General features: G+C 43.0%; 1 pseudogene; it reads left to right on the top strand.

Moving 5' to 3' along the window:
- The window catches only part of LOC138796598 (uncharacterized), a 28,312-nt pseudogene extending 8,145 nt beyond the window's left edge, over positions 1–20,167 (top strand).
- Positions 20,168–21,720: the final 1,553 nt, after the last annotated feature.

Here is a 21,720-nt window from a genome sequence, read left to right as displayed (position 1 = left end):
TATATTATGTTATATTACAGTCTGGGTCATCCTGCAGACCCCTCTATATGTCTATGAAGGAGATGAGATATATCTATCCTGTCACCACTATCCTGGATTCACTGGAAGATTGGCAATATTCTATAAAGATAACGAAGTCATCAGAGACTGGACATATAATGCAGAATATAAGGTAGGAAATGTGGACAGGAATACTGCCGGAACATACATATGTATAAAGGAAATCTATTATCATACTCAGTATACCCAACGTGGAGATAAAGTTTCTGTATTTGTTGAAGGTAAATCCAGGATCATTTATAGTTGGAATATTTGGTCTGTGTTATTCTGTACAATGTCTCCTGTAAAGTCATCTGCAGTTATTGCTGAGGTCGGGATAAGATATAATAAATCTGGGGCTAAAAGAGAATATGCCAGGAGATTCATCACAATGTAAGGGAGCAAACTGCCTCCAGGAGCTTCCTATCTACAGGGGACAAACAACTATGAGAGGAGCCCTAACTACAGGAGCATACTATTTACATAGAGGGCGAAATGCCTATAGGAGGTGCAAAATACAGGGAGTCCTACCTACTCAAGGAAACTACATATTGGGGAAAAGATCTACTGAGGATACCAGCATAATGGGGGAAAGCAACTGGGGGGCAATCTTGCTAAGGGAACGACATACTGGGGGCATCTATATACAGGAGGTCACAAATAATAAAGAAAAATACCATTTTGACCAACCTATCTACCTAATTGGGAGACCTACTTACTCTATCCCAACCAACGTATTCCTATTAGCAATCCTATGGCTGGTGGCAGAGTTAGCAATCCTATGGCTGGTGGAAGAGTTAGCAATCCTTTGGCTGGTGGCAGAGTTAGCAATCCTATTGCTGGTGGCAGAGTTAGCAATCCTATTGCTGGTGGCAGAGTTAGCAATCCTATGGCTGGTGGCAGAGTTAGCAATCCTATGGCTGGTGGCAGAGTTAGCAATCCTATGGCTGGTGGTGTTAGCAATCCTATGGCTGGTGGCAGAGTTAGCAATCCTATGGCTGGTGGTGAAGTTAGCAATAGTATGGCTGGTGTCAGAGTTAGCAATCCAATGGCTGGTGGTGGAGTTGGCAATAGTATGGCTGGTGGCAGAGTTAGCAATCCTTTGGCTGGTGGCAGAGTTAGCAATCCTATGGCTGGTGGCAGAGCTAGCAATCCTATGGCTGGTGGCAGAGCTAGCAATCCTATGGCTGGTGGCAGAGTTAGCAATCCTATGGCTGGTGGCAGAGTTAGCAATCCTATGGCTGGTGGTGTTAGCAATCCTATGGCTGGTGGTGTTAGCAATCCTATGGCTGGTGGTGAAGTTAGCAATAGTATGGCTGGTGTCAGAGTTAGCAATCCTATGGCTGGTGGTGGAGTTAGCAATAGTATGGCTGGTGGCAGAGTTGGCAATCCTATGGCTGGTGGCAGAGTTGGCAATCCTATGGCTGGTGGCAGAGTTGGCAATCCTATGGCTGGTGGCCGAGTTAGCAATTCTATGGCTGGTGGCGAAGTTAGCAATAGTATGGCTGGTGGCAGAGTTGGCAATCCTATGGCTGGTGGCAGAAACAGCAAAAAAGCAATGCTATGATTGGTGGAGGAGACAGGAAAAAAGTAATCCTACAGCTGACAGCAGAGGCAATAGAGCAGTTGTCACTACATTGTCATACATTTATGTGTTACCGGAGACCCCAATAATGTCAGGATGTTACTGCCTTCTATTACATCTCCTCAGTAATATATTACATCTCCTCAGTAATATATTATCACTTTGTTACTTTTCTAGAGCTGTTCACGACTCCAATAATAAATGTGACCCCACGCCCAGTTATTGAGGGGGGGTAACATGACTTACATGTGAGACAAGTCTCCATCCTCATAGACACAATACACAACTGCAGGTTACTTTCTATAGAGAAGGACGGATTGTTCAGGGATCTGGTGTCAGTGATATCTATGGAGTCTACAATGTTCAGCTGGAGCATTCTGGGAAATATTGATGTGAAGTAGAAACTACAGATGGCAGAGTAAGGAAGAGAAGTGCAGAGCAAGTAATCCAGATAGAGGGTGAGTATGGACACTGGGTATGTATGATATATGGGAGGACTTCTTACCTCACTTTTAGGCTGGGTTCACACTATGTATATTTGAGGCTGTATTTGTGAGGCTGTATAGCAACCAAAACCAGGAGTGGATTGAAAACACAGAAAGGCTCTGTTCACATAATGTTGTAATTGAGTGGATGGCCATCATTTAATGGCAAATATTTGCTGTTATTTTAAAACAACGGCTGTGGTATTGAAATAATGGCCGTTATTTACTGTTATATGGCGGCCATCCACTCAATTTCAACATTTTGTGAACAGATCCTTTCTGTGTTTTCAATCCACTCCTGGTTTTGGTTGCTATGAGGACCTGACATGAGGACCAAATACTGCCTGAAATATACATAGTGTGAACCCAGCCTTAGTCTGAATTCACTAAAATCACTTCCTTTCTCTCTTCCATGTTAGAGCTCTTCTTTCGTCCAGATATTACTTTCACCACTGACTTGAACAAAGGAGATCCCTTGACTCTGACGTGTAACACGACTCTTACTCCATACATAAAACCTACGGAAGTGCAGTTTGCTTTCTTCATAGATGGACGGACGGTTCAGGAATTCACATCTTCTAATAAATATGAAGTTCAGTCCGCTTATCTGGAGGATTCTGGGAATTATACCTGTGAAGTAAAAACCTCACTCAGCACCACAATGAAGAGAAGTTACAGGGTCTATATTCACATACAAGGTAGGTTTTTAAAAATTCATCCAAACCATGATATATAGATCAAATGGAGCCACCTAAGAGACCTCACAGGTTTATAACCGAAGAATTATCATCTCCGTATTCCCAGGAAGCCTGGAGTAAACTCCGCTCATTCCTATAGGAAACAATTGGGATAATATATTAGATAATGATGAAATTACAGATCCAGGGTTATCAATCTGTTAATATTTTGTTTGTCAGAATGTTCTGTGATCGTTTACTATCAGTCCGGGATAAAAGGGAGGCACATTTTTGTCTCGTACAGATTGATAAATCCGGCCTATATGTTCACATAGAAGCCACATGGAGAAGAAATGTTATTTTCAAGGAAATTTTGCTGCAGTTCTAAACCACTTGGTACCCAGTAATGCAATCTTGGGTAAAACCACACTGCAACTCACCACAGATTACAAAGGGACACAGTGCTCTCTGCTGCCACCTCTGTCCATGCCAGGAACTGTCCAAAGCAGTAGCAAATCCCTATAGAAAACCTATCCTGTTCTCCATACAAGAAAGAATACACCACTTCATGTAGGGCAGGCATACAGCAGCTGATAAGTACTGAAAGACTTAGGATTTTTTTTAATAGAAGTAAATTACAAATTTTTGGCACCAGTTAATTTGAAAAAAAAAAAAAAAAAAAGGAAAGGCTTTTTTTTGTGAACTACCCCTGGATACATGTAAGAACTCAAGTACAGATTGAGAAAATACATTTACAGGAATAAATGTATATGATTTTTATTCATATAGTGCAAACAGATTCTGTAGCACTTTACAATTGTGGGGGTACATACAGTACACAGACAAAATCAGAGATACGGACACCAAAAGGGATTGAAGCCTAAGGCTGGCCCTGGATAGTAAAAGGAGCAATGAAGGAAGAGAGAGAGGAAGGGGGAGAAATGGAGGAAGGGGCAGCATCTATGGGAACTGTTACTATAGAAAAAATAGGTATTGGGTTGGTACTGTGCTGCTCACCCAGTACCAGGCCAGGTAGACATTAGTGTTGATCAAACTGTTTAAGAAAAGTTAGGTCGAACATCTCGATATTCTTGAACTCGAACCGAACATTTTACTGTTCATTCGAGTTACCGTTTCGAGTTAGCATTTGAGCGCCTTTATGCCAGCCAATCAGTGCAGAGCACATGGAAGTGTCAGAAACGTCATTGCTGAGGTGTAGGGGTCTGATTGGCTGCTAAAATCACATGACCATCCCATATAAAACTCACTGTGATGCGTTCTGGACGCCATTTTTAGCTCACTCACTGTGCTAGATAGAGTGCTCTCTCAGTGTCTCATTGTTTCCAGGCATGCTGCCATTTCGATTAGACAGATAGGTGGTGAGATTACTGAGATTGGAAGTGAGATTAGTGAGATTAGTCATTTTTTCTGTGATTACAGCTCTATTCCTATCAGCTCACATACGTTCACAGTCCGATAGTCTGGAATATTAGTCCTGAAGTCTGAAATGTCAATCCGATAGTCTAGAATATCAGTACCATAGTCTGGAGTCCTGGAGTCTGTAATATCTTACCAATAGTTGGAAATATCAGTCCTGTAATCTGTAATATCATTCCAAAAGTCTGTAATATCAGTCCTGTAGTCTGGAATATCAGCCACCATGTTCTCCATGTGAGCGCCCTCTATCATCAGCCACCATGTTGTCCAGTAATATAAACCAATGACCAATTCTATTTTTATAACAACACTGAATCATCATAAGAATTCACCAGGTTCGGTTGACAGAGACAATGGGGGGATTTATCAAACATGGTGTGAAGTGAAACTGGCTCAGTTGCCCCTAGCAACCAATCAGATTCCATTTTTCATTCCTCACAGACTTTTTGGAAAATGAAAGGTGGAATCTGATTGGTTGCTAGGGGCAACTGAGCCAGTTTCACTTTACACCATGTTTGATAAATCTCTCCCCCATTGTCCCTAAGATGAAAGAAAAGTGTTAGATGTCTACTTTCTGTGTGACCGAAAAGCGGTGAATCATATCCTAAATACACTTATTAAACTGGTTATCTGATTCTTGAGAACTACAATCAAAGATCTCCACAATTCTGCACCCCCATGTACCTCCTTTAACCAACCCACCGGGACCGCATTGCCCTACAGGGTTATATTACATCTGATGTGTTAGCTGGGGAAGGATGAGGGGAGATGTATCTCTAGATATCTGTGTGCAGCACTCATATAACTATCTCTGACATCCTGCCCTGGCCACAAAGTTCCATCACCTACTACATGTGGTCAGCCTTGTGCATTGTGTAGAGTTATGTCCTCCAACCTCCTGTACACCCCCTCCCATCAGTGTGATCATATCTCAGAAATGACACAACATTGTTGAGCTCAGCCTCATCATGCTGATTGGCTCATTCAAGAAGTTTAGTATTGGTTATGTTAAAGCGAATGTACCATTTTGATTTTTGAAATCCCAGTGGCGCAGTCCATCTTTAAAACTGCGACTCAGTTTTCCTGGTCTGGAGTCAGGTCCGATGCCTCTTTGACACAGCCACCGTTATGGATTCTTAAGGAGGCCCGTCAAAAAGGGCCAAGGATATCGGTACACTGGGAGCACCGGGCCCGTCTCTAGTGCGTAGAGCAGCCTGATTAGCATATGCAAGAAAGGGGTCCGTGGAGCCTTGTTTGTGAGTCTCAAAACACGGGAATAGCTAGATTTCCCTCCAGGGAAGGTAACCTGCTGCCAAGGGGGTGCCTCCCAGTTGGGAGGTCACCAAACCACCCTGATACGTAGTTCCTTAAGTCCCACTCGGTTGCGAGTATTGGGACACAAATAGGGAAATACAAGGGTGGCCTCTTTTGCATCAACCAGAATCCTACTCCACACTGACAAGGGGTAATACTCCAAAACAGCTGTCTTTGGATGGATGCCTGGCTTTGGTAATCCCTTGTCACATCGCAATACTCGCTAGAGATGAACGAACTTGCTGGATTTCTGGTTTGTATGAACCAGAAATCTCGGCGTCTGATTCCCGCTGTGTGCTCGCTCCGTGCAGCGGGTGGATACATTGTAAGGAACGCCTGGAAAACTGGGATACAGCAACTGAGTTAGACATCGACGCAAAATGGTCCTTACGCTGGTAAGGTGTAACACAAAATAGAGACAAACAAACACAATAAGGCGAGGTAAACAGTTCTGGTCAATGACAGCGGGCAGCTAAGGTACAAAAACGGAGGCAGTCGGGTAGTCAAGGTCAAGCCAGAGAACAAGCAAAAGGATCAGGAGGACTACAAGTAACAGCAAGAATACACTTAGCCTAGCAGAAACGTTAATAGCCAGCAACTACTGCTGGTCACAGAGACTATTTATGAGGAACCAGGAGTCTGGCCGATCCCCATTGGCGCTCAGATAAACAAAGGCCCTCACTGGCAGAGGTACCTGCCCGTCAAGGGAAACACAAGACTGCTCTGCTACAGGATTCAGCTAGCACCGAACAGTAACCCTATCATTGCCAGGGGCTGAGAGGCAAAGCGGGTGGGGCTGAACAGATAAAAAGAGCACTGTTCACACCATTTTCAATGTCTTCGGTGCTGCAAACCCCTAACTGAAGAGCGCAAAGGCACATTCCTGACAGACTATGTATATTTCTGTCTCCCAAAGTGAAAATTTCCATGCAACATTTGTGCACACAGCTGTGTTATTTCAGTGTGGTACATACTGGAAGTATCTGGAGTTTGCCTTGTGGATCACAAATATGTGTCAGCCTGTGGTATGAAAAAGTGGAGGATCAGAAAGACTGTTTCATCTCTGGTGTGTACAATATTAGAACACTTTTCTATGGAATGTATATTACTGATGGCACTGTTATGGATTTATGGACTGTTTTTGTGCTCAAGTGCCTTTGTATCATATTGTTGCACTTAAAAATGTTGTGCCTTCAAATGTGCCTTTCTCTAATCCTGTTGAGGATAGACTATTTTTAGTGGGGGAGTATTCAGTGTCCCAGAACCCGATTGTCCACTGCTGCTGAATGTTTTTGTGTAGGGAGGCAATTGCTATATCTTAATTAGAGGTCTAAAGAATAATCTTAGGATGAAAGATGTTATACTGCATTACTAAATGTAGATGTCACTGTATGACTATTCAGTTCTAGCAAGCACAAGCTGAGATATGTAATGGGTTAGTTGTGTATGTGACTTTCTGTACATATCTTTCTTCTGCCACCTGCTTGAGATGAGGTCTATCAGGTCACCCCTAGGTCGCCCAACCACTGTGAAGGTCACTAAACAAAAGTAACTTTCTTGATTGCCTGGCCTATCAGAGCCCAGGCTGTGTTACTTCTCATTTTTCTGTCTCAAGATATTTCAAGCCTCCTTCACCAATGGGTGCAGGGACGATTCTAGGTTTTCTGCTGCCTGAGGCGAAACCTGAAACGGCACCCCTTAACTCTAGTGGAACAGTTAGCATACATTCACATGGATATCAGTCACAGATTTGATGCAATAGTTAGAAATTTAGATATATTGGTTTACACAGCATCAGATCAGTACAGTTACATCCAAAGACTCATGTGGGTCATCTTCTCTAAGCAGTCGCTCACTTTTCCTTTCCAACCAGGCCGGGTCGTCTTGAAGACTTCTCCTGGCCACAAATCCTCTCTCCAGAATCTGAAACATTTCAGGTTCCTTGCTCCAGTACATATAGTATTTAGGCCCCTCTGTGCCCCTGTATAGTTTTAGGTCCCCCTCTAGGATGCCCATAGTATTGTAGCTAACCCCTGCCCCCTCCAGGATGCCCCTAGTATTGCAGTTAACCCCTCCAGAATGCCCCTAGTATTATTGTTAACTCCTCCACTGCCAGGATGCCCCTGATAATGTATATAACCCCTCCCTCATCTAGGATGCCCCTAGTAATGTATATAGCCTCTGTCCCCTACAGGATGCCCCCATTATAACTCCCCCCTCCCCCTTGGTTGCCACCAGTAAAAGTCTCACCCTTGAATGCATCAGTATAAATATATTTCCCTCCTCCTGTACTGTAGTGAGTGGCAGTCTGTACAAAGTATGAATTGCCACTTACTTTACAAAGTTTTGAGCCGCTGAGCGGGCGGCCGGCGGCAGTGAGCGGGGCTTCCCTGTCAGCTGCTTGCCATGCTGCTTAAAGGGGACACTGCCTGAGATCCGGCCCGGCGGTACATGGCGAGGGTCTGTTGTCATTTTAGTTAAGCTAAACTTAACTATAATAACAGTGAGGGGGGAAGATTATGCCGCCCCCTCCAGGACCACAGATTCTGCCGCCTGAGGCGGAATAACCATTCCTCATGGTACAAGTGGCCCTGAATGGGTGAACAGCCCTGTAGTATGAGATAGGGGGATAGTGAGGGCCATGGGGTTCGTCTTAGTTAGTTCTTGTGTTCCTGATTGCTCTCAGTACTGTTCAGTTGTATTTCAAAGTATTCAAAGGGAGAAGCTGACAGACTGATTCTCAAGCTAACTGCACCTTGTGAGTCAAGTCTTTATATTGAACTGTACTGTGCCTTTTCCAGAGGTAATAGGAACATTGCAATGGGCCTTTGTCGGGTCCCGGGGAGAGCTAGGTACCATTCAGAGCCCCATGTTAAGTTGCTGCCACAACCTAGCTCCTGCATACAACATCTGCAGCCCCTAGGTCACCACATAAATGGGATATCTGTAGATATCAGTGTGCAGCACTTATATAACTATATCTAGGGCAAAAGGTTCCATCCCTTGCCACATGTGGTCAGCTGTGTGCATTGTGTATTTCCTCTCGTACTCTCCCTCCCATCAGTGTGATCATCATATCTCGGAAACAACACAACTCTCAATAACCGAGGACATTGTTGAGCTCATCGCCACCGCACCGATCTGCCCATTCATAGAGGTTAGTATGGGCTATGGTACTGCTAGATTGTCTTTAATGAGGAACTTTGGGGGAGATTTATCAAACATGGAGTAAAGTGAAACTGGCTCAGTTGCCCCTAGCAACCAATCAGATTCCATCTTTCATTTTCAAAATCGTCTGTGAGGAATGAAAGGTGGAATCTGATTGGTTGCTAGGGGCAACTGAGCCAGTTTCACTCTACACCATGTTTGATAAATCTCCCCCAGTATCTCTTATTACATGGGCCGATCTGGAGGAGCAAACCAGTGCCGACCTGTGAGATCAGCGCTTGCTTACTCCTCGTTCCCGTCTTGCTGCTGGCGCTATTACACACGCCAACAGTGCGCGGAGGGGGTTAAGGAGGGACTGTTTAGATCCTCCGTTGAGCCCAGCAGACCGCCGTTATCGTTCTAAATTTTTTTAACTAGTTAAAACACAAGGATCCCCGACATTGTGCATTGGGCCACTAATTCTCCATTACTGATTGGGGAGCTCTAAGAAAGGCAACATTTCCTTTAGGGGAGGGGGGGGCATGATTATTGCATGGGACATTACTATTAGGGGGGGCACCAGGAGGCGACTATTACTAATAATGTATTCTGCCGATGACTGTGTCTGATCAGGTTGATAATAATTTGTCTACAGTGCAGTATCTGACTCCTATAGGGCATAATCACCTACCTGTGGCCTGATTTTTAAAAAAAAATATGGATCACCTATTAAATATTCTCTAAAACTGCCCACAGTTTACTTCACCTGGTAGGTGGTTATAACCCTGTGCAAAGACTCTCACAGTAGTTTGTATTCTGTAAAGCTAATGGCCTGATCCGCCATAATTCACAAACGCACAAACCCATTTTACATTCACCAAGCAGCAGGTGGGTCTGGGGGCTTCTATGTGCCAGGGCTGTATCTTAGTCCCAGCCTGACCCTGCAACCCACTCCTGACCTATGACTCTTAGCCGTCCCTTATTACCACAGATAGCCTAACACCTTGTGACCGCATGTATGAAAGGATTTGTATACTGGTTTACTTAGACATTGTATAGTGCTATTACTAAATTATTTATGACACTGCTATTTGGTCACTGTGTTGGTGGCTGATTTGGTCACTGTGTTGGTGGCAGAACACATTGGTAATATCAGGTCAGGCTTTGATAATCATTCACTTTCTGCTCACTTCAAGGATGCACATAATAAAGGCAAGAATTCTATCTCCTGCATATTAGGAGAACGACTAAACAGAATAATGTAAGTAATACACCGATCTGTTCAGCATTTCTGTCACTAGTTTATGCTGCCCTCATTTAAGGTGGAATAAACCTAGTGACATATTTCCTTTAAAGGGGTTGTTCACCAATAATTTTTTTCTTTCAAATCAACTGGTGCCAGAAAGTGCCTGAGATTTGTGATTTACTTCTATTAAAAAAATCTCAAGTCTTCCAGTACTTATCAGCTGCTGTATGTTCTACAGGAATTGGTGTATTCTTTCCAGTCTGACACAGTGCTCTCTTCTGCTACCTCTGTCCATGTCCATGTCTACTTTCTGGCACCTGTTAATTTGAAAGAAAAAAAATGGTGAACTACCCCTTTAATAGTATGTTTTAATTCAAACTAATAAAAAGAAATAGTATAATATAAAACTACACTGCAGGGCCCTTATAGCTACATTTATAATTAAAAGCACAAGGTAAAATAATGCTGTTTGTAAAATAGTCTCTGCAGCTTTCTTATTCACAAAAGAAATTAAGCTGCTGGTTTTATAGTGGAGCGATAATGCTGTATCCATCCACAGGACGGTGTTTGTGTAGTTGTTAAAGGGATAGCGCACCAATTTTTTTTTCTATCGAATCAACTGGTGCCAGAAAGTGCCAGAGATTTGTAATTTAACTCTATTAAAAAAATCTCCAGTCTTACAGTACTTATCAGCTGCTGTATGTCCTGCAGGAAGTGGTATATTTCCAGTCTGGAGAGCAGGAAAGGTTTTCTATTGGGCTTTGCTGCTGCTTTGGCCAATTCCTGACATGGACAGAGGTGGCAGCACAGAGCACTGAGTCAGACTCGAAAGAATACACCACTTCCTGCCGGACATACAGCAGCTAATAAGTACTGGAAGACAAGATTTTTTCTTTAATAGAAACAAATTACAAATCTCTGGCACTTACTGGTACCAGTTGATTTGAAAGAAAAAATATTTGGGTGAACTACTCCTTTAATCATCATTTTATCTATTTATCCATTTGGAAACCTTGAGAGTCGTCCTATTGTCTTTACTTTAAAAAAAAAAAAAAAAATTTTAATACATACTCAGCTCCAACTAAACATATATAATTTCGTTAATGACTATTTCACAATTCTCCCCCTTATAATGTACAGGAAGATACTGACAAATAACTTCTCTCCTTATACTCAGCACCATCATCTCAATCCATCATGTCCCCAGAGACGTCAGTGTTACTACTCTGTAAGTACCATAATCTTCATATCTTTCAGTCTCTGATGAGGGAGTCATAAGAGGGATCAATAATGTTATATAAATACCGACTAATACTACAAGTTACTGGGCTACACCCCAGGTCTCCCATCATATGTCCCTCTATATGGCTGTGCACAGGGTATAGTGTCACCATATACCTCCATTAATATACAAGTCACTGTCTAATGTGCTGATCTGGTTTAGTTACTTAGAAGTGAATGTATTGAGGAAATCAGTATAATTCCTAGGACTGCACAAAAGAGGGAACTATCAGCAGGTTACAAGAAGATAACCTGCTTATATGTCCCTATTGCGCAGAAATATAATGAAAACCCATCGAGCAGGGGGGCTGGGGGTGGGGGCAGTGCGCTAATGGTGCCCAAGTGTTCCAAATGGTCTTTCTTTTCTGTTTTATAGGGTTGGTTCTCATACAGGAAGGTAAGTTACCAGCTGTGTCCTTTCATTTGAAATCTTAAAGTGTCACTGTTGTTTCAAAAAACCTTTGAAGTGTCAGAAAGACTTGTCAAAAGTTTTGATCGGTCCAGGTCGAGAGCAGTGTCCCAGAGCGGGTCTGTATTATTTTATTATTTTGTGTGTTTGCTCTGGGCTAAAGGCCGCATTCTGCACTCCCACCACTAGATGTCACTTTGTATTCTATGCACTACATGGCACAGCTGAAGGGGAGCATAACAAGGGTTAACTGTGGATGGGACTTATGTCATGTACTTTTCTCTGTTTTGTGAAACTGACTGAGGCCAGTTCCTGACCTGGGTACCTGACAGTGGTCCCTTCGCTAGTCTCCTAACCTATAAGAGGTTAGACAGACAGTCCTTGGTGTCCTTAATGAGCTGTCAGCTCCCTGAGGCCTTATATAGTCTAAAAGCAGGCCATTAACTTAGATCAGTAATCAGTGTTTAGTGAGTGATTGGAGAGTAGTATAAAGAGGTTGCAGTGAGTGAGGTAGTTATATTCCCATAAAAGTCCCAGTACTAGCCATGCTGGGTTAGCAACGTCTCTGGTTAGGTTAGTAGAGACGGGGGAGAAAATGTATTTACACTGAAGAACTATCTTTCTTCTAATTCTTCGAGCTTCCTGATAACTGAGACAGGAGCCAAAAGTAAGCAGTTAGATAGGTGAAGGGTAGCACGAGGTCCCAGGTCCCTGCGTTCGGTTGAGCAGACTTTCCAAGACTTCCCAGAAGACCTGTGTATTACAGTAGGATACGTAGGCTTGCATGTTGCTTTGTCCAACTGGGTTCAGTACCTAACTCCAGGTATACTGCCCTGTGTGTTGCTGAAGGTTTCCCTGGCATGGACAAGGCTTTCTTCAGAAGATTTCACTCCTTCCTAAGGGTCTATGCTAGTGGTAGGTACTTGCAAAGAAGAAAAGATAAGTTTCTTGGTCCCTGACAAGGGTCCTGGCCTGAGCCAGGCCCTGGCTTCACTGCAGTCTGTCTCTTTCCACCTCTACTGACAAAAGAAGACCCTCCCACCAGGAACTAGCTTATTTTTATAGGGACACCTTAGCTAATGTGTGATTGGCGGGGCTGTGTGTGTAGAAGAAAGAAGAGAGGTGATAGGGTGAAAGAAGAGGGAAAAGGCCTGCACCTGTAATAGGTCAAAAACACAACATGTGACAATGACAGTTAACCCATAAGACCTTCAGCTGTGCATAGTACAGTATATCCAATAAATACTACAGTGACATCTAGTGGGGAGACACACACAATACAATTTCCTTTATCCCCTTTTGGTAAGAACCTGAGTGAGCTACTTTGCCCAGGTGCATAAGACTTAGTGGCACACCTGTACTGGGACACTACAATTGTGTGTCCAATTCCTCTGTATAATGCTACAGTACGTTTACACGAAATGATAATTGGCCCGATCGTACGATTAACGATGTCGGAGTAACGATTTATTTTTCATAACGATCAGCATTTAGACGGTACGATATATTGTACGGAAATTCTTTTTGCGATCGCTTAAGCCTATCTCACACATTGGTTAAATAAATTGGTTAAACGACTGTTTACACGGAACGATCTGCGAATTTTTTGCGAACGAAGAATGACGATTTAGGAACATGTTCAAAGATCAAAATGAACGATTTCTCGCTCGTCGATCGCTGCGTTTACACGTACGATTATCGTTTGAATTCGATCGTTATCTTGCGAATTCGCACAATAATCGTTCCGTGTAAACGCAGCATAACACATCATGTCTTATAGGAGTGGCCATCAGACCTGTGGTCACCTTCACTCCAGACTACAGGAAGATATTTCCATCAGAGAATATAACAATGAGCTGTGATGTGGCGTCTACTATAGGAGAGGAGCTGAGGTATATATGGTACAAAGACTCTCATCCTGTACACAATGGAAAATCCTATATAATACAAAATGCTAAAACATCACAGAGTGGAAGTTACCGATGTGAGACCAGTAATGGAGGAAGTAGTGACCCTGTTATACTGGATGTTAGTGATGGTGAGTAACTCTACCAGGTCACAGATATACAGACAAGGTAACAAGTTGTATCACACACAAACTGAGGAGAGATTACATATGTCACATCATCTTATATTATGTTATATTACAGATTTGGTCATCCTGCAGACCCCTCTATATGTCTATGAAGGAGATGAGATATATCTATCCTGTCACCACTATCCTGGATTCACTGGGGGATGGACAATATTCTATAAAGATAACAGAGTCATCAGAGACTGGACATATAATGCAAAATACCATATAGGAAATGTAGACAGGAATACTGCCGGGACATACAACTGTATGAAGGGAGTCTATGATAATGATCAGTATAACATACATGGAGGTGAAGTTTCTGTATCTGTTGAAGGTAAATTCAGGATCATTTATAGATTGATCATTTGGTCTGTGTTATTCTGTACAATGTCTCCTGTAAAGTCATCTGCAGTTCTTGCTGAGCTTGGGATCAGATGTAATAAATCTGGGCCAAACAGAGAATATACCAGAAGATGCAGCACAATGTGAGCGAGAATCAGACAGTTTTCTCATGTCTATCACTGCTACATGCGGCTCCCTCAGGGGACTACACCAGTAGGGCTACAGGTTCCCAGTATTTATATTAGCATTCCCCCTGTACGGATTTACCTGTGTGGAATGTGGTATATTTGATTTTATGATTAATATATTATGTATAATATGTTCTTATTTTTGGATGTTAACACAATTCTTACATGATTTTTGTTGTAACATAGCTGATCTATATAGCTTGTAGGACTGTACAACATTATATAGGGTTAAAGGAGAAGTCCGGCAAAATTTATTTTTTATTAAAGTATTGTATTGCCAAAAGTTATACAATTCACCTATATACACTTATTACGGGAAATGCTTATAAAGTGCTTTTTTCCCTGCACTTACTACTGCATCAAGGCTTCACTTCCTGGATAACATGGTGATGCACGACCCGACTCCCAGAGCTGTGTGGGCTGTGGCTGCTGGAGAGGATGATGGCAGAGGTTTGCAGGGAAAAAAGCACTTTATAAGCATTTCCCATAATAAATGTATATTGGTAATTTGTATAACTTTGGGGGGGGGGGGGGGGGGGGGGGCAATACAATACTTTAATAAAATTTTGCGCTGGACTTCTCCTTTAAAGGGGTTATCAAAGATGAAAAAGCATAGTTCTCCACAAAGAGTGCCACTCTTGTCCTCCTTTTGTGTTTGAAGTTAAACTATATCAAATTATATCAAGAAATAACCACCTTCAATGGGGTCCTTGATTAGCTGCATGCCGATTTGGTAAAAATTCATAAAGGCAGGTACGTTTTAGGCAGAGTAGCTATCTTATGGCTGGTAGCAGAGTAAGAACTGCTATGGCTGGGGGCAGAGGCAGCAGGAAGGTAATCCTATAGTTGATAGCATATGATAGCAGATGCAGTAATCCTGTGGATTAGAGCAGAGTAGTAGATGGCTGGCAGCAGAGAAAGTGTACACTACAGTCAGCCTGTGATGATGGCTTTGCCCTCACTTCCCATGTTATAGAAAGATAGAGAAGATTGTTGGCCGAAAAAGACAACTAGGTCCATCTAGTGTGCCCTTTTAATATGTCCCTTCTTATTATCTTAGGATAGATATATGTATATCCCAGGCAGGTTTACATTCTGTAATTGTAGATTTACCAACCACATCTGCTGGAAGTTTGTCCCAAGCATCTACTACTCTTTCAGTAAAGTAATATTTTTTCATGTTGAACAGCGCTTAGCAGACAAATAGCCACCGGCACAGCTGAACCTAGGCTACCACACTTTCGGATCCCACAGACGAACAGTGATAAATCGGTGATCACTGGTTGGTGCTCACTACGAGTTAGAGTACATGGAAACTTGGCTAATTCATAAGAAAAAGATGAGGGCACTCACCGCTTATGTGATCTTCTTTTATTTCAATTCATCTCTTTGCGTGCATAAGTGTTACAGGGCATACTGGGCTTTAGCGTGGACGGCAGACACCCACTGGATCGGGTAACAGCTGTTTCACGCGCTTGCGCGCTTCTATGGCTGTAGAAGCGCGCATGCACGTGAAACAGCTGTTACCCGATCTGGTGGGTGTCTGCCGTCCACGCTAAAGCCCAGTATGCCCTGTAACACTTATGCACGCAAAGAGATGAATTGAAATAAAAGAAGATCACATAAGCGGTGAGTGCCCTCATCTTTTTCTTATGAATTAGCCAATTTTCTCATGTTGCTTTCCCCCAGATAACCTCTCACTGTGTTCTCTTGTTCTTGAGTTCAGTTTTTTTCCCCTAAAAACACTTCCCTCTTGGACCTTATTTAGTCCTTTAACATCCGGTCTTGATGTTTTTGTTACTAGACATGGACTGAGCCTAATATTAGGCTGTGTACAGGGCTTAGTATGAAAAGATGGTAAATTAGATGTAGCAGGGGATCAGCCTACACCCTGCCCAATTTTTCCTATGTCACATGTATCAGCACTAGTGTTGTCACGATACCAGAATTTTGAGTTCGATACCAATACCAACTTTTTTTTTTCAATGCTCGATACCAATTCGATACTTAATAAATTTTATTTAAAAAAAACCCCCACAAGAATAGAGATGCTCCCGTACGGACCATATTATTTTAAAACTAAAGTTTGCCTTATTTAAAATAAATGTTCTTTAAAAAATTGCCCTATTCTCACTCCTAACACGTTTTTATCTTTTAGCCTGCATGGCTGTGGGGTGATCTGTAGTTTTATTTAGTAGCACGTTTTTATGTGGTACTGAGTTTGGTGGTTTCTCCGCTTGCACCATTTACCGTGCGTCATCAGGAAGGTGATAATCTTATAATATGCACAATAACACTTCAGCTATCAGGGGGATGATGGGAACTGTAGTCATGTAACACACACTTCAGCTATCAGGGATGATGGCAACTGTAGTCATGTAACACACACTTAAGCTATCAGGGATGATGGGGGTTGTATACATGTAACACACACTTTAGCTATCAGGGATGATGGGGGTTGTAGGCATGTAACACACACTTTAGCTATCAGGGATGATGGGGGTTGTAGGCATGTAACACACACTTTAGCTATCAGGGATGATGGGGGTTGTAGGCATGTAACACATTTCAGCTATCAGGGATGATGGGGGTTGTAGGCATGTAACACACTTCAGCTATCAGGGATGATGGGGGTTGTAGTCATGTAACACACTTCAGCTATCAGGGATGATGGGGGTTGTAGTCATGTAACACACTTCAGCTATCAGGGATGATGGGGGTTGTAGTCATGTAACACACTTCAGCTATCAGGGATGATGGGGGTTGTAGGCATGTAACACACTTCAGCTATCAGGGATGATGGGGGTTGTAGGCATGTAACACACTTAAGCTATCAGGGATGATGGGGGTTGTATACATGTAACACACACTTCAGCTATCAGGGATGATGGGGGTTGTAGTCATGTAACACACTTCAGCTATCAGAGATGATGGGGGCTGTAGTCATGTAACACACTTCAGCTATCAAGGATGATGGGAACTGTAGTCATGTAATACACTTCAGCTATCAGGGGGATGATGGGAACTGTAGTCATGTAACACACTTCAGCTATCAGGGATGATGAGGGTTGTAATTGCACTATTCCAGCTGGATTCGGGCGGCAGAGTAATGTGCAGGCTACAGCCCCCCTCCCCCTTCCCAGTTGCAGCCAGGCCGACCTTTTGCTAACCCCCCACATTGCTGATGCTGGCCCCGGGGATGTCCTGACGGCTCCCACCTCACAGCCACCCACCTCCTGTCAGATCTCCTCCTCGCCTGCCCCACCTCCAGCCTTCTCCCCCGGACGGTGCAGCTCTCAGCCTCTCTCTTCCCTCTCCTGCCGCCGACTCTGCTCTGTAATGCTATACTGACCCGGGACCCCGCGTCCCCCTCGGCTCTTGTCAGATACTCACCGGGCCCAGCTCTGTCTCATGCCCGATGCCTGTGGAGGGGGGAAGCTCATGCCGCTCATCTTATTCCATAAGACCTCAGCACTATCGCAGCTGCCAACCCCGCTGTGGCACACACGTGTCCCCCGCGGTGATGTGAGAGGCAGGAACGGCCGGCGGCAGCAGCATGGTGCGCGGAAGATCGGGGTCCCAGGTCTGTATTTGCAGGGGTGGCACAGAGAGAACATGACAGGCGCTCAGGTAGCTGCCTGTCATGTTCTCTGCACTATACTCTGTTAAACTACGCTATTTTGTAGTTTAACAAAGTATCGATACCAGGAAATCCTGGTACCGAACCGTTTTTTTGCCCCGAAAATCGATAGTAGTATCGATTTTTCGGTGCATCGTGCATCCCTAATCAGCACCAATCTCTAGATTTTGATGTAGGACAGTATAATATTGGAGAAGTGATGGAGGTCATGATAAGTGTTGCTATATAATGCAAAATTTAGAGAGATTTAGGGTAGTTTAACCCTTAGAGGACCGGGACGATTTCAATTTTTGCTCCTTGTGCTTAAAAGGCCATAGCACTTGCATTTTTTCACCTAGAAACCAGCATGAGCCCTTATTTTTTTTTTTGCCACTAATTGTACTTTGCAATGACAGGCTGAATTTGTTCATAAAGTACACTGCAAAAGCAGGATAAAATTAAATGTGTGGTGAATTGGGAAAAAAAACCCACATTTTTTTTTATGTGTGTTTTTTTTTTTTTTTTACACTGTTTACCCTGGGGTAAAACTGTCTTGATATGTAACATGTATAACTTTTATTTTATCTGATGGCCTGTAAAAAATTCTAATCATTGTTAACAAATATATGTTCCTTAAAATCGCTCCATTCCCAGGCTTATAGCGCTTTTATTGTTTGGTCTATGGGGCAGTGTGAGGTGTCATTTTTTTGCACCATGATCTGTTCTTTCTATTGGTACCTTGATTGCGCATATGCGAGTTTTTGATTGTTTTTTATTACAATGTTTCTGGATTTGATGCAACCAAAAATGTGCAATTTTGCACTTTGGGATTTTTTTTGCGCTTACGCCATTTACTGTGCGATACATGCTGCAATAACAAATATGTTTATTTTTTTATTTATTTTTATTTAAAACATAGGAAAAGGGGGGTGATTAAAACTTTTATTAGGGGAGGGGGCTTTTTATTAATAACACTTTTTTTTTTTATACACTTATACTAGAAGCCCCCCTGGGGTTAGGGTTATTCCCCCTGGGGGACTTCTAGTATAAGTGCACTGATCTCTGATTGAGATCTATGCTGTATAGTTATACTGCATAGATCAATGAGATCTTCACTCGATTGCTTTCAAAGTGCTTAATTGGGATCAGCGTCATTACGGCGCAGACCCGGGCGGGTAAGGACACGGGGATCGCCCCTCCGCGATCGTGTCGCGGGGGTGGTGATCCCCCCACTAGACACCAGGGATATGGCTGCAAGTAGTAATCAGATGCAGCTGTCAACTTTGACAGCTGAATCTGATTACTTAATTAGCGGGTACGGCAATCAGACTGTGCCCGCTAATAGCCGCGGTCCCGGGCTACAAGCAGCACCCGGGACCGCGGTGGTTTAGAGCATGGCTGGCACGTGGCTCCGCTCTGAACACCCCTACGTGGCCCAGGACGTACGGGTACACTCAGGGTCGTCTAGGGGTTAAAAAATTTCTTTATATAGACATATTTCTCTCATAAAGTCTTTCGTCCATTTTCATATATTGATGTGTTGCTGGTAACCATAATGTCAGGATGTTACTGCCTATATCCTCAGTATTATCACTTTATTCCTTTTCTAGAGTTGTTCACGACTCCAACAATAAAGGTGACCCCACGCCCAGCTATTGAGGGGGGTAACATGACCCTAACATGTAAGACAAGTCTCCCTCATCCCAGACGCAATACACAACTGCAGGTTACTTTCTATAGAGAAGGACGGATTGTTCAGGGATCTGGTGTCAGTGATATCTATGGAGTCTACAATGTTCAGCTGGAAGATTCTGGGAAATATTCATGTGAAGTAGAAACTACAGATGGCAGAGTAAGGAAGAGAAGTGCAGAGCAAGTAATCGAGATAGAGGGTGAGTATGGGCACTGGGTATGTATGATATATGTAAGACCCATGATGTACAGTTAAAGGGAACCTGTCACCCCCCATGCTGGGGTGACGCCTGCCCGACCGCCCGGTGGAGCACCATATACCTACCCCTTCCCCCGGTACTGGACCCGCTCCTGCCGCCGCGATATCGCCGTTGGAATCCGCGCGCGCGCTAATCAGAGATGAGTCCGACACCCATAGAGAATGACTGGAGCAGTCTTTCTCTATTTTTTAATTTTTAACTGTTTAAATGCCACAATCTATAGGAATCATGGCATGTAAACAGTTTTTACCTGCTTCACTAGTGGTCAGTGGGCCAGAGCAACACCCGCATAATGTAAACCCAGGGTACCAACTGGCTGCCATGGCTGAGAAGCCTGTGTCCCCTTCTAGGCCTTGGTGTGTGCCATGACTAATCTGCTGGTACCATCTGCCCATGGCAAACTCCACCATCAGGGCAAGACCTAATAAATCAATGTAATTCATATACATGACACTGATCTTTATAAACACTTGAATGATTGTTTTCAGTAGTCCTCTACATTTCAAGTTTTTACCATTGTGAGATTCATATCTTGGAATTCTATCATCAGGTTTGCTGGTAACACTCCTGTTCTGCACATTATTATTGAGGTACACAAATTCTGAAAATTCTGCCCCGGAACCTGAAAATAAATATGTCATCTATGTACCATAAACAATTGCAGCTGTCGTACATATGAATTACAGATATTGTATACATCCTCTTCCTCAAACTGTCCCTCAAATAGATTAGCAAAATATGGGGTGAAGTACGTTCCCATTGCTGTACCTGCTATCTGTTTATACCACTTGTCATTGAACAAGAAGTAATTATGGTTTAGTATGGATAAGAGATGAACTCCATGAAGCCTATATTGCTGTAAGATCTTCCCAATTGGTGTTAAATTACCTCTACAGAAGCATCCTGTAGATCATTGATTTACTAGTATAGCCTATAGCATATAGGCTATAACAATAGATCTGACATTGTAGCCATGGGGGCCACAATCACTGACTGCTCCCTGCAATTGTGCCGCTGAAGGGGGGGGGCGGTTATAGATCGGATTACAATAGCGTGGCTGATAAAAGTATAGATGCCACCGTAAGGTAGCTCTAATGCCAAGTATTGACCATGGCTGTCACATACATATACATCATGGAGCATTAAAGGGTTATCCAGGATTAGAAAAACATGGCTGTTTTCTTGCAGAAACAGCACCACCTTTGTTATCTGGTTATGTGTGGTATTACAACTCTGCTCCATTCAGTTCAATGGAACCAGGCAGCAAAACCCCCACCCAACTGAGGACAAAAGTGGTGCTGTTTCTGCAAGAAAGCAGCCATGTTTTTCTACTGGATAACTATTAGAATTTTTTCTAAAAGAATAGTTAATGTGGTAGAAGTGTGCAAAACTACCAGAGGAGATAAAGTCACTGGTGGATTCCAAATAAGTCACCCCTGGACATGATAACATTTTACATTGTCATTGTATGATGAAGATTTCCAAGGGCTCAGACAATCATCTGTGTATAAAATCCTCCGCTTCTGTATCTCTTGAGTTCCTTAAATGCCGTAATAGACATTTTCTTATTAATAATATACTAAGTTTACTTTTTTTTCAGGCCCCACAGACAATATGGGGTATACCCTACCGAATATAATCCGTCTGACATTATCTGGATGTGTAATAATAGCTGCTGCACTACTTGTCTTCTGTCATATAAAATGGGAGAAGTCTATGGGGCCAGCGGACACCTCTACAATATACTGACCAACTAAGCTACAAGACCCAACAGCATCATCCATCCATGTTCATACAGCGGAGAATATACTGACATCTATATACCTGGGTACAAGACCCAACAGCAGAATTCAGCATGTGCCATATAATTAGTGGTCGCACTCCACTCCTACTGTGTTATACAAGTTGGGTTTCATTACTGA

This window comes from Dendropsophus ebraccatus, chromosome 7 (genome assembly GCF_027789765.1).
Source record: "Dendropsophus ebraccatus isolate aDenEbr1 chromosome 7, aDenEbr1.pat, whole genome shotgun sequence".
NCBI lineage: Eukaryota > Metazoa > Chordata > Amphibia > Anura > Hylidae > Dendropsophus > Dendropsophus ebraccatus.
Note: the sequence above shows the minus strand (reverse complement) of the source record. Positions and strands in the feature narration are given on the sequence as shown.